General features: G+C 42.8%; 1 long non-coding RNA gene across 1 annotated transcript; it reads left to right on the top strand.

The window, feature by feature from the left end:
- Window positions 1-6,387, top strand: LOC135966229 (uncharacterized). Its single transcript, XR_010579391.1, has 2 exons — window positions 1-104; window positions 6,191-6,387. It is a non-coding gene; the product is annotated as an uncharacterized lncRNA (long non-coding RNA).
- Window positions 6,388-13,700: the final 7,313 nt, after the last annotated feature.

The raw sequence follows: 13,700 nt of genomic DNA, 5'->3' as shown, positions 1-13,700 counted from the left end.
CTTGCAACTGGGCGCGGTGGCTCACGCCTGTAATCCCAGCACTTTGGGAGGCCGAGGCAGGCGGATCACGAGGTCAGGAGATTGAGATCATCTTTGCTAACACGGTGAGACCCTGTCTCTACTAAAAATACGAAACATTAGCCGGGCGTGGCGGCGGGCACCTGTAATCCTAGCTACTCAGGAGGCTGAGGCAGGAGAATGGCGTGAACCCGGGAGGTGGAGCGTGCAGGGAGCCGAGATAGCGCCACTGCACTCTAGCCTGGGCGACAGAGAGAGACTGTCTAAAAAAAAAAAAAAAAAAAAAAAAAAAAAAAAAAAAAAAAAGGAGTCTTGTTGTATGTCTTCTGCAACTTGTTTAAAAAAAAAATTTTTTTTTTAGACGGAATTCCGCTTTTGTTGCCCAGGCTGGAGTGCAGTTGCGCGATCTCGGCTCACTGCAACCGCCGCCTCCTGGGTTCATGTGATTCTCCTGTCTCAGCCTCCCGAGTAGCTGGGATTACAGGCGCTCGCCACCATGCCCAGCTAATTTTTTGTATTTTTAAAAGTAGAGATGGGGTTTCATCATGTTGGTCAGGCTGGTCTCGAACTCCTGACCTCAGGTGATCCACCACCTCGGCCTCCCAAAGTGCTGGGATTACAGATGTGAGCCATCTCACCCAGTCTTAATCTTTTCTTCTCCCCTCCCCTCCCCTCCCCTCCCCTCCCCTCCCCTCCCCTCCCCTCCCCTCCCCTCCCCTTCCCTTCCCTTCTTTTGAGACAGCATCTCACTGTGGCTTGAGTGCAATAGTGAGATCTCGGCTCACTTCAACCTCTGCCTGCGGGGTTCAAGTGATTCTCCTGCCTTAGCCTTCCAAGTATCTGGGATTACAGGTATGCACCATCATGCCTGGCTAATGTTTTTTGGTTTTTTTTTTTTGTATTTTTAGTAGAGATGGGGTTTCACCATGTTGGCCAAGCTGGTCTCGAAATCCTGATCTCAGGTGATCTGCCCACCTCGGCCTCCCAAAGTGCTGGGATTACAGGCATGAGCCACCACACTGGCCCCCAATTTTTAAAAAATTAATTAATTTATTTATTTATTTATTTATTTTTGAGACAGGATCTTGCTCTGTTGCCCAAGCTGGGGCACAATGGTGCGATCTTGGCTCACTGCAACCTCTGTCTCCCAGGCTCAAACGATGCTCCAACGTCACCATCCCAAGAAGTTGGGATTACAGGCATGCACCATCACACCCAGCTAGTTTTTGTATTTTTTTGTAGAGACAGGATTTCACCATTTTGCCCAGGCTGGTCTCGAACTCCTGGACTCAAAGGAGTCCACTCACCTCAGCCTCCCAAAGTACTGGGATTACAGGCATGAGCCACCGTGCCCAGCCTCAAACTTTATTAATACTTTCAAACACATTCAAAAGTAGAGAGAAATAATATAACGTGTCTCATTATTATTATTATTATTATTATTATTATTGTTTTGAATCAGACTTCATATCATTTCACCCTACATTCTTGAGTACCTATCGCCTACAAATATGGACATTTTCTTACATAACCTGAATATAATTGTCATACCTAATAAATTAACAATTTCGTGCTCCATATTCAAATTTCCCTGATTACCTCAAAATAAATTATTTTATAATTGTTTTGTTTGAAAAAGTATCCAAATGAGGAGAACGCTTTTTTTTTTTTTTAGACAGAGTCTCTTTATCGCCCAGGCTGGAGTGCAGTGGCGTGATCTCGGCTCACTGCAAGCTCTGCCTCCCAGGTTCACGCTTTTCTCCTGCCTCAGCCTCCCGAGTAGCTGAGACTACAGGCGACCGCCACCATGCCCGGCTAAGTTTTTGTACTTTTAGTAGAGATGGGGTTTCACCATGTTAGCCAAGATGGTCTCGATCTCCTGACCTCGTGATCCACCTGCCTTGGCCTCCCAAAGTGCTGGGATTACAGGCATGAGCCACCGCTCCCGGCCTATTTATTTATTTTCAAACAGAATCTCACTGTGTCACTCAGGCTGGAGTGCAATGGCGTGATCTTGGCTCACTGCAACTTCTGCCTCCCAGGTTCAAGTGATTCTCCTGCCTCAGCCTCCTGAGCAGCTGGGACTACAGGTGGGCCCCACCACAGCCCAGCCAATTTTTGCATTTTTAGTAGAGACTAGGTTTCACCATGTTGCTCAGGCTGGTCTCAAACTCCTGACCTCAAGTGGTTTGCCCACCTCGGCCGCCCAAAGTGCTGGGATTACAGGTGTGAGCCATCAAGCCCGGCCTCTTGTCTTTTAATCTAAAGCCATTCCTCTTCCCTTTTTTTAAACCCCCATGCCATTGTCCTGTTGAATAAACTGGGTCAGTTGTTGATATAGTTTGGATATTTGTCCCCGCCCAAATCTCATTCTGTGTTCTCACTTTTAAGTGGGAGCTAAAAGATAAGAACACATGGACACATAGAGGGGAACCATACACACTGGGGCCTACTGGAGGGTGGAGGGTGGGAGGAGGGAGACGATCATGAAAAATATCGTATGGGTGATATTAATATCTGGGTGATGAACTCATCTGTACAACAAACCCTCATGACACATGTTTACCTATGCAACAAACCTGGACATCCTGCACACGTACCCCTGAACGTAAAATAAAAGTTAAAAAATAATAATAATAGCCAGGCACGGTGGCTCTTGCCTGTAATCCTAACACTTTGGGATGCCAAGGAAGGTGGGTCACTTGAGATCAGGAGTTCGATACCAGCCTGGCCAACATGGTGAAACCTCATCTCTACTAAAAATACAAAAATTAGCTGGGTGTGGCAGTGCACATCTGTAATACCAGCCTACCCAGGAGGCTGAGGCAGGAGAATTGCTTAAGCCTAGGAAGCGGAGGTTACAGTGAGCCAAAATCTTGCCACTAGCCTCCAGCCTGGGCAAGAGAGTAAGACCCTGTCTCAAATAAAAATAATAATAACAATAATAATAATAGCCAGGCACGGTGGCTCACGCCTGTAATCCCAGCACTTTGGGAGACCGAGGTGGGCGGATCACCTCAGGTCGGGAGTTTGAGACCAGCCTGACCAACATGGAGAAACCCCATCTCTACTAAAAATACAAAATTAGCCAGGTGTGGTGGCTCGCCTGTAATCCCAGCTACTCGGGAGGCTGAAGCAAGAGAATCGCTTGAACCCAGGAGGCGGAGATTGTGGTGAGCCGGAGATCCCGCCATTGCCCTCCAGCCTGGGCAACAAGAGCAAAACTCTGTCTCAAATAAATAAATAAATACAATAATGATAAATAATAATTTAAAAATTAAAAACAAAAATAAAATCTAGGGCAGACGTGGTGGCTCATGCCTGTAATTCCAGCACTTTGGGAGGCTGAGGCATCTGGCTAATGTTTTTTGTGTTTTTTTGTTTGTTTTTTAGTAGAGATGGGGTCTCACCATGTTGGTCAGGCTTGCCTCGAACTCCTGCCTCAGCCTCACAAAGTGCTGGGATTACAGGCATGAGTTTCCCTCCCTCCCTCCCTCCCTCCCTCCCTTCCCTCCTTCCCTCCTTCCCTCCTTCCCTCCTTCCTTCCTTCCTTCCTTCTTCCTCTCTCTTTGGATCTCAGCTCACTGCAAGCTCCGCCTCCCGGGTTTACGCCATTCTCCTGCCTCAGCCTCCCGAGTATCTGGGACTACAGGCGCCCGCCACCTCGCCCGGCTAGTTTTTTGTATTTTTTTTAGTAGAGACGGGGTTTCACCGTGTTAGCCAGGATGGTCTCCATCTCCTGACCTCGTGATCCGCCCGTCTTGGCCTCCCAAAGTGCTGGGATTACAGGCTTGAGCTACCGCACCCGGCCTCTTTTCTTTTCTCTTTTCTTTTCTTTCTTTCCTTTCATTCCTTCCTTCCTTCCTTTCTTTCTTTCTTTTTTTTTGTTTTCTTCTTTCTTTCTTTTCTCTTAGTGAGTTGTGACCAACTTTTAAAAAGTGAAATATAATAGAATTTTAAAATTAGAGTTCATTGTGTATAACAAGAGTAAGTTTTATTTCATTATGGATATAATATGAATGCAAAATATACTTTTAACAATAGATCAGGCCGGGCGCGGTGGCTCAAGCCTGTAATCCCAGCACTTTGGGAGGCCGAGGCGGGCGGATCACAAGGTCAGGAGATCGAGACCACAGTGAAACCCCGTCTCTACTAAAAATACAAAAAATTAGCCGGGCGTGGTGGCGGGCGCCTGTAGTCCTAGCTACTCAGGAGGCTGAGGCAGGAGAATGGCGTGAACCCAGGAGGCGGAGCTTGCAGTGAGCCGAGATCGCGCCACTGCACTCCAGCCTGGGCAACAGCGTGAGACTCTGTCTCAAAAAAAAAAAAAAAAAAAAAAAAAAAAAAAAAAAAAAAAAAAAAAAACCAATAGATCAATGGTCAACAAATTTGGAAAAACACTGAACTAGTGGACAGTATATGATCTGTTTTAAAAAATCACTAGAAAAATCTAGGCCGGGCGCGGTGGCTCAAGCCTGTAATCCCAGCACTTTGGGAGGCCGAGACGGGCGGATCACGAGGTCAGGAGATCGAGACCATCCTGGCTAACACAATGAAACCCCGTCTCCACTAAAAATACAAAAAAATTAGCCGGGCGTGGTGGCGGCGCCTGTAGTCCCAGCTACTCGGGAGGCTGAGGCAGGAGAATGGCGGGAACCCAGGAGGCGGAGCTTGCAGTGAGCCGAGATCGTGCCACTGCACTCCAGCCTGGGGGACAGAGCGAGACTCCGCCTCAAAAAAAAAAAAAAAAAAAAAAAAAAAAAAAAAAAAAAGAAAAATCTAAATGTGAGTTTAAATCTATATTTAGCATAAAAAATAATACCAGAAGTCCTTAATTAGGATTAGAAGGATTCAAATTTATGCTGCTTGTGTTTGAACTCTGGCTTTATTTACTTGGTGACATTTGGCAAATTACTTAAATTTTTTGTACCTCAATTTTGTCATCTGTAAAATGGGATTAATTATAATATCTATCCCTGAAAGTTGTGGTGAAGAATAAATGAGTTAATACAAATGTAATACCTAGAACACAGCCCGGCACATAGTCATAACTTTAAAAATGTTAGTTATTACTATAGATGTCTCAGTTCATTTAGCAATACAAGTCAAGATTTTTAAATCCTATTTTTCTAATAATTACCATTTAAAGTCAGATCGTAAGGCTTCTCACATGTTGTAACTAAACCAATCATCTACAGATTTCAATAAAGATCCTTTAGGTAATCATCTCAGAATTGAAAAGCTAACTACAAACACTGTAATGAGAAAACGGTGCTATTCCCGCAACCTGCTTTGTGCCTTTTTTTTGTAGGCAATCTGGATATATCCAACCCTACTATAGCCTGCCCTGTGTTAGATGGTGAACATAATTTCTAGCAAGTCTTGTGTTTGAGGGTGCTTGCAATACTCCCCCATTTAACGAAAGTTGTATTAGCACACATCACTGAGCAAATGACTTCTTTCATTTATATGATTTGAGAAGTCCAGCAAGATGATGCCAGGTGACACAAGGATGAACTATGCTTCACTGAAGTTACACTGATGACATGTTGCTTTTATTATTTATTTATTTATTTTGAGACAGATCTCTCTGTCTTGCCAAGGCTGGAATGCAGTGGCACGATCATGGCTCACTGCAGCCTCAACTTCCTGGGCTCAAGCGGTCCTCCCATCTCAGCCTCCAGAGGAGCTGGGATTACAGGCACATTGCTCTTTAAGAACTCCTCTCCTAGTGGTTTTCTGGTAAAATGTTTATTTATTTTATTTATTTATTTTGAGATGGAGTCTTGCTCTGTCGCCCAGGCTGGAGTGCAGTGGTGCGATCTTGGCTTACTGCAACCTCTACATCCCTGGTTCAAGCAATTCCCCTGACTCAGCTTCCCGAGTAGCTGGGATTACAAGCTTGCACAACCATGCCTGGCTATTTTTTTTTCTTGTATTTTTAGTAGAGGCGGGGTTTCACCATGTTGGCCAGACTGGTCTCTAACTCCTGACCTCAGCCAGTCTGCCCTCCTTGGCTTGCCAAAGTGCTGGGATTATAGGCGTGAGCCACTGCACTAGGCCTTCTGGTAAAATGTTAACTGGCACTGAGAGAGAAAGAAAGGAAAAAGAGTTGATTTGTAGCATTTGCCAATTTCCATGATATAAATGTTTCTGTCATGGCCCATTTCAGGCCACCAATGTGATGTCACTGAACACCAAATTGGGAACGGGTGTATACACTTGGTTCTCAGGAGTCTTCCAGGCAGGCGCCAGGACACCACCTGCATGTGACTGTTTCATGTTTTGTGCTCAGTGTGTATGTAAGAAGAAATACATTTTTAAATGGAAAAATATATATATGTATTAAATGTTTCTTTGTTCTAAGAATACCAATTCAATAGATTTTTTGATTATGCAAAGGGAAAACTAAGATTTTCTTTGAAATGAACATGTTGAGACAATATGGCTCCAAGGCACTGAACCATGCCTTGAAGAATGTGAAATGCTGCAGTTCCCTAGACAGAAAATAATAAACATATTATTTTCTAAATTAGAATTCAGGCCACACATGGTCCCTAAAATGGATCTCCTGCTCTTACTAGATAAGAAAAGGAGGGGAGAAGATCAGATGAATGTAGGAAGGCTCTAGGGACAAGTCTTTGCCTCACACTGAAAAAGAACTGTCAGGTTGACTGGACTGGCATCACAGAGCCCAGTGGGAACTATCCATCTAAAGACCCCATGGAGGTCTTCCAGATTGAAGCACCTAGAGTTGAGGAAATCCAAGGTTGGGGAATTGTTAGTTCTAGATGATCATCCAGGTAGGGCCCTGTGGGAAGGCCCAGCCCCAGAGTAAACAGGCATTCTGAGTCACCTTTATCCTGTAAGGGGACAGAGGGACTGTAGGGTCTGTGCTCCTCACCTGACACAATACTGTACTGCACATTTAATTCCATGTAGAAAGCTTTCTCTGTTACACACAATATGTAAAATAATGGTTAAGGGATGTTGAGAGGTTTATTTAAAACAAATAATAATAATAGGCCAGGCTCAGTGGCTCACGCCTATAATCCCAGCACTTTGGGAGGCTGAGGTGGGTGGACCACTTGAGATCAGGTGTGCAAAACCAACGTGGTGCAACCCTGTCTCTACTAAAAATACAAAATTAACTGGACATGGTGGCATGAGTCTGTAGTCCCAGCTACTCCAGAAGTTGAGGCAGAAGAATCACTTGAATCAGAGAGGCAGAGGTTGCAGTGAGCCAAAATTGCACCATTGCACTCTAGCCTGTATTATAGAGTGAGACTCCATCTCAAAAATACATTAATTAATTAATTAATTAATTAATGGTTGAGAGTCAAACACTAAAGCCAGATAGACCTAGGTTTGAATTTTCATTTTGTTACTTATCAGTTATAAGAGATCTTGCTTGGATATACTATTTAATTAATTAATTTATTTAGAGACAGAGTTTTGCTCTTGTTGCCCAGGCTGGAGTGCAATGGCACGATCTGCCTCCTGTCTCCTGGGTTCAAGCAATTCTTCTGCCTCAGCCTCCAGGGTAGCTGTGATTACAGGCATGCGCCACCTTGCCCAGCTAATTTTGTATTTTTAGTAGAGATGGGGTTTCTCCATGTGGTCAGGCTGGTCTTCAACTCCTGACCTCAGATGATCCGCCCACCTTGGCCTCTCAAAGTTCTGGGATTACAGGCGTGAGCCACTACACCTGGCCATACTATTTAAATTTAAACCTCAGCTTCCTCAACTGAGAAAAATAGTGAATATAACTGTATCTACCTCCTAGAATTATTTTGAGGATAAAATAAATGATTAAATTACATAATAAATATACAGTACTTATGAAGCGGCTAGGTCTGGGGTATATACCCTGCGGTACACCCATACCCTAACTATCTGCCTAAGTGATTTTTTTCTTAACTCCTGTATTACTTATAGCCTTCATTAGATGCTGTAATCACAATAATAAATATCTCAGCTGGACGTGGTGGCTCACACCTGTAACCCCAGCACTTTGGGAGGCTGAGGGAGGAGGATCACTTGAGGTCAGGAGTTTAAGACTAGCCTGGGCAACATGGTGAAACCCCAATTCTACTAAAAATACAAGAAATTTGCTGGGCATGGTGGTGTGTGCCTGTAGTCCCAGCTCCTCAGGGGTGTTGAGGTGGGAGGATCACTGGAGCCCGGGAAGTTGAGGCTGCAGTGAGCCCTGATTGTGCCACTATACTCTAGCCTGGGCAACAGAGTCTCAATACATATATAAGTAAATATCTCTTCAGATACTTTTTTGGGGTATAGGTACCTGATAGAAGTACATATTTATGTCATCTCAACATTAATCTTTTTTAAATTTCAGCTCAGATTTGCAATTCTTTTCTATTTCAGAGCTGTAACTATCTACCTCTGGGTAGAAAACACACAGGAAACAAAACAAAGTCTGCATTTGTACAGGATGGCATAAGTAAGTTGTATTGATTTGGGGTTCATGTAAGACCCAAAAAATTGAGTTTTGAGAGATGATGTCAGTCATTTCTGGCGATGACACTGATGTGGATCTTTAATCAGAATATTCTAGACTCTTCTGTGGAAATAGTACCATCATTTGTACCATGGATCTGTGAACACAAAGGTGATCTCAAGTTGTCAGCAAGTGTTGATGCCTTAGAACTAGAAGTCACCTAATACTGGTGAAATCTTTCTTTTCTCTGCTCTTCATCTGATTTATTTCATTTTAATTATTTTAATTATTTATTTATTTACTTATTTAATTTTGCGACGGAGTTTCGCTCTTGTTGCCCAGGCTGGAGTGCAATGGCGTGATCTCAGCTCACTGCAACCTCTGCCTCCCGGGTTCAAGTGATTCTCCTGCCCCCGCCTCCCGAGTAGCTGGGATTACAGGCATGTTCCACCATGCCTGGCTAATTTTGTATTTTTAGTAGATATGGGGTTTTTCCATGTTAGGCTGGTCTCAAACTCCTGACCTCAGGTGATCCACCTGCCTCAGCCTCCCAAAGTGCTAGGATTACAGGTGTGAGCCACTGTGCCCAACTGTCTGATTTATTTATTTATTTATTATTTTATTGGTTAAAGCTGATGACGCTAGGATATAAATCTTATTTTAATTAAACCATCACAACGTCCACTCTGCACGGAAAGACTGGCATTCATGAAGAGGAAACTGAAGATGGGCTCTGTGTGAAGCCTCCATTTTACACAGATTTTCACTGAACACAAGATGAACCGTTTGCTGTAAAACCATTGGGGATGACGTGCACTGGATTTTTTGCAACGATTTTTGTCTCTGGTGTTTCTGGCACTGACTAAGGTTTCAGGCAGACAGAAGCACGGAGGACCTAGTGACAATCACTAGGGAGCTTCCTGGTTGCTAGCAACAGTAAATACCATGGAGACACAATGACACAAAGACTCAACCTTTCACATACACACAATGAGACCTGGAGCCTGGTTTCTTATTTCAGATACACAGTCCTTGAGATAGAGCACAAAGCCTTCTTCTCTCTCCCCTTTGTATTAAACGTTTTAAATTGTGTGCAGAAACACATACTGCCCAAGAGCCTATATGACCATCTTGCTTCTCGGTTTGTCTAAGAACACTTGTATTCTAACCTTCCTCTGTCATTTTTTTACTATTTTGAGGGAGAAACAGAAGGAAATAAGCTTGTTTATCTGACTTGGGGATTTTAAATTATGTGTGACTTTGAAAAACTAATTTGTAAATGCCTGTTTTCTGTAAGAGTTATAATTGATTTCCACTCTTCTGAAAGTATTCAGAAAAACTATCTGAAAGATCTTCTTCTCCAAGCTTTTTCTCTAATTTGTTTTTAGAAAAGGTAGAAGCATACCGAATATGAAATACAGCACTGGCAATTTAAGGTTTTTCCATGACTCATTCAAAGAAATTGCATAATAGACTTTCCCTGCCAAGTTCAGAGACTCTTCTCAAATACCTTGCAATTTTCCTTATTCTATTCCTTTATTCCTCACCCTCATCTCTCTTTCCTTCTTTTCTATGTGCCATTAACTTTTTTCTCTTTTCTCTAAAGCTGTAAAACTCTCTAGGCTATAGTCATGTGATAGGCAAGGTGACAACGGAAATTTGAAATACCCCCAACCTTGCTAGTCTGTCTCCTAGCAACTGTATAATACGTTGCTTAGTAACATGGGGGTGAGAGTGAAGTCGCTCTTACAAGTCTAAAAATACTGAAATCATTTTAAAAAGATTAATAGTGGGCTTATTTATTAAAATATACTAAATCCATAAATAGTCTTGCCATGTAAGGGACTTATTTCAGGCTATGCTATCTTGAGTGAACCTCTACATCTCTTATAATCTGTAGACAGTACTAGAATAACAGATTGCTGTTCGCATAAGCAGATGAAGGAAAAAATCCACAGTGTTCTCTAACCCTTTCTCTTCTACACATGTATAATCAAAGTTTACATCCACAGGGAAATGGAGAAATGTTTCCTAAATGATCTTTTAGGCTAGGCAGATGAAGAAAAATGCAGCTTTTTCTAACTTCTCTTTTGCCTGTGCATAATCAATTTCTAAATCTAAAGGAAGGAGGATCCAGCATATCTCCAGATAAGTTTAAAAAAAAAAAAAGAAAATATTTTAAAAAGGGAATATGGAGAGATGTTTCTTAAAATGCTCTTTGAGGCTAGGCTTCACTAGGAGTTGTGTCTTTAGGGTTAACAACCATAAATAAAGTAATTCTCAGTAAATGTATCGAGGGGATATCAGAATTTAGAAATAGCTGAACCACATCAAACATACTAAAATTGTTTAGCTCAGATATGATACATTATTAATTCTAGGAGAGTATTATTTACTGAATTGGACCTACTGAATCAGACTCTCTGGTGGAGGAACTGGGAATCCATATTTTAACTAGCACCCCAATTACTTCAGCACATTTAGGAAACACTGGTGTACATGATCATTCCAACATATTACAGGGGGATATCTTCTATTTTGGTCTTAGATTTATGCTTGTAACACTTGAAGAGGGAGGTTCAAAGCCCGACCTAAATATTCTGCCGCGTCCTCCCCTTGATCTAGACCCTTTGGCTAATAAGACTGGTCAAGTCCGGGCACGGTGGCTCATGCCTGTAATTCCAGCACTTTGGGAGGCCGAGGTGGGTGGATCACCTCAGGTCAGGAGTTTGAGACCAGCCTGGCCAATATGGTAAAACCCCGTCTCTACTAGAAATACAGAAATTAGCTTGGTGTGGTAGTGCACACCTGTATTCCCAGCTACTCCAAAGGCTGAGGCAGGAGAACAACTTGCACCTGGGAGGCAGAGGTTGCAGTGAGCTGAGATCGTACCATTGCACTCCAGTCTGGGCGACAGAGTGAGACTCCATCTCCAAAAAAAAAAAAAAGACTGGTAAAGCTTCAGAAGGCTCCTCAATTGTTCATTCTGCATATGTTTACTAAGACAATTTTGAATTGTAATTGACAGAATTTAGTGATCAGTTAGGATTAACTTAAATGGATTAAGGTACTTAGAATAGTGCCTGGAACACAGTGTTATATGAGGTTATTATGATTATTTATTATTTTTTTATATATGTGTGTATATATATATATATATATATATATATTTTGAGACAGAGTCTTACTCTGTCACCCAGGCTGGAGTGCAGTGGTGCGATCTCGGGTCATAGCAACCTCTACCTCCCAGGTTGAAGTGATTATCGTGCCTCAGCCTCCCTAATAGCTGAGATTATAGGTGTGAGCCACCACACCGAGCTAATTTTTGTATTTTTTTGTAGAATGGGGGTTTCACCATGTTGGCCAGGCTGGTCTTGAATACCTGACCTCAAGTGATCCACCCACCTCGGCCTCCCAAAGTGCTGGGATTACAAGCATGAGCCACTGCGCCTGGCCGACGTTATCACTTTAATCTAGCTTCGTAGACCAGAAAGATGGTGACAATGAACTAATACTAAGAACACAGGATCATTGAGAATATAAAATACTGAGGAGAGTGATGGAGAAAAATAACAAATTCCATTTAGATATACTGAATTTGAGATATCTGCAGGTTATCTGGGGATAAAATCAGTATGAAATATAAGTCTCAAAGATGGAGGTGTATTGTATAAGACATTTTAAAAGTGAATTCTGGGCCGGGCACGGTGGCTCAAGCCTGTAATCCCAGCACTTTGGGAGGCCGAGACGGGCAGATCACGAGGTCAGGAGATCAAGACCATCCTGGCTATCCTGGTGAAACCCCCGTCTCTACTAAAAAATACAAAAAAGAAAAAAAACAAAACTAGCCGGGCGAGGTGGCTGGCACTTGTAGTCCCACCTACTCAGGAGACTGAGGCAGGAGAATGGCATAAACCCAGGAGGCAGAGCTTGCAGTGAGCTGAGATCTGGCCACTGCACTCCAGCCTGGGCGACAGAGCGAGACTCCATCTCCAAAAAAAAAGTAAATTCTGACTTGTGTGTGACAAGCTGTATCTAAAATGGATCAGTTCTAATTCCTCAGTGTTTTGATTCTGACAAGACCAATGCATCTGTAAACTTTTGGAGGCACTAAATGGTTTTTTGTTCACTAGTAAATCATTCTCATTTTGGTTTATCTACAGCATGGAATTGAGACAGGGATTTGAGAGAAAAGAGGGAAACCCACATTTGGAAGGTTGGGGGAAGGGACTCTGGAGCCTTTTTTGATTACAATTGAATCCCTGTAGCCAGTGCACCATGGCAACCTTCCCAGTCGGCCACCTCATTTCCATCTGCTTTGGAGAAGGAAGGGGGCGGGACAGAGGTGGTTCAATGTGCATTCTTGTGAGTAGGTGTAAAATGCAACCGAATTGTAAATTGTGCTTCATGAAAACTGACATACTCTATTGTCTTCTCTGTTTCCTTCTCCTTCTTGTCTTCTCCAGATGCCTTTTAGCCTCTTCAAATTTTGTCCCCTTTCCTCAAATGTCAGATTTCATCAGTAGGCGTGGCTAAATTACCACTCCAATGTACCAGAGCAAAATTACAAATTAAAAAGTGTATCTCAGGACATAAATATTTTGTTTAAAAGAGTGGTCCAGAGGCCGGGCGTGGTGGCTCCTGCCTGAAATCCCAGCACTCTGGGAGGCTGAGGCCGGCTGATTGCTTGAGCCCAGGTGTTCGAGGCCAGCCTGGGCAACATGGAGAAACCCTGTTTCTACAAAGAATACAAAAATTAGCTAGGCATGGTGGTGTGCGCCTGTAGTCCCACCTACTCAGAGGCTGAGGTGTGAGGATGGCTTGAGCCCAGGAGGTCAAGGATGCAGTGAGCCGTGATCATACCACTGCACTCCAGCCTGGGCAACAAGTGAGACTCTGACACATAAAAAAAAGACGGCTCCAGTAAATAAATGAACATTAATGAGTTACTTCAAAGCATTGTATTCCAATGCCAGAGTTGTTTTTTCTTTTTAATATTACAGGGTCCAGGTATTTATTGTGTTATTTTGTAAGTCTTACTTCTGGAATAGAAATTCATTAATATTTATCTCTGCTATACACACAAAAATCCTTCCCCAAATAGATAAAACTCAGTTACCAGAATGACCACAGATAATTCTTACCATAGTTATCCAGTAAAAAACTATTATTTAGTAATACTGCATTGTTGACCAGATCCTGAGAAAAAGAATGTTAAGCTTTA

Source organism: Macaca fascicularis, chromosome 11 (assembly GCF_037993035.2).
Source record: "Macaca fascicularis isolate 582-1 chromosome 11, T2T-MFA8v1.1".
Taxonomy (NCBI): domain Eukaryota; kingdom Metazoa; phylum Chordata; class Mammalia; order Primates; family Cercopithecidae; genus Macaca; species Macaca fascicularis.
Note: the sequence above shows the minus strand (reverse complement) of the source record. Positions and strands in the feature narration are given on the sequence as shown.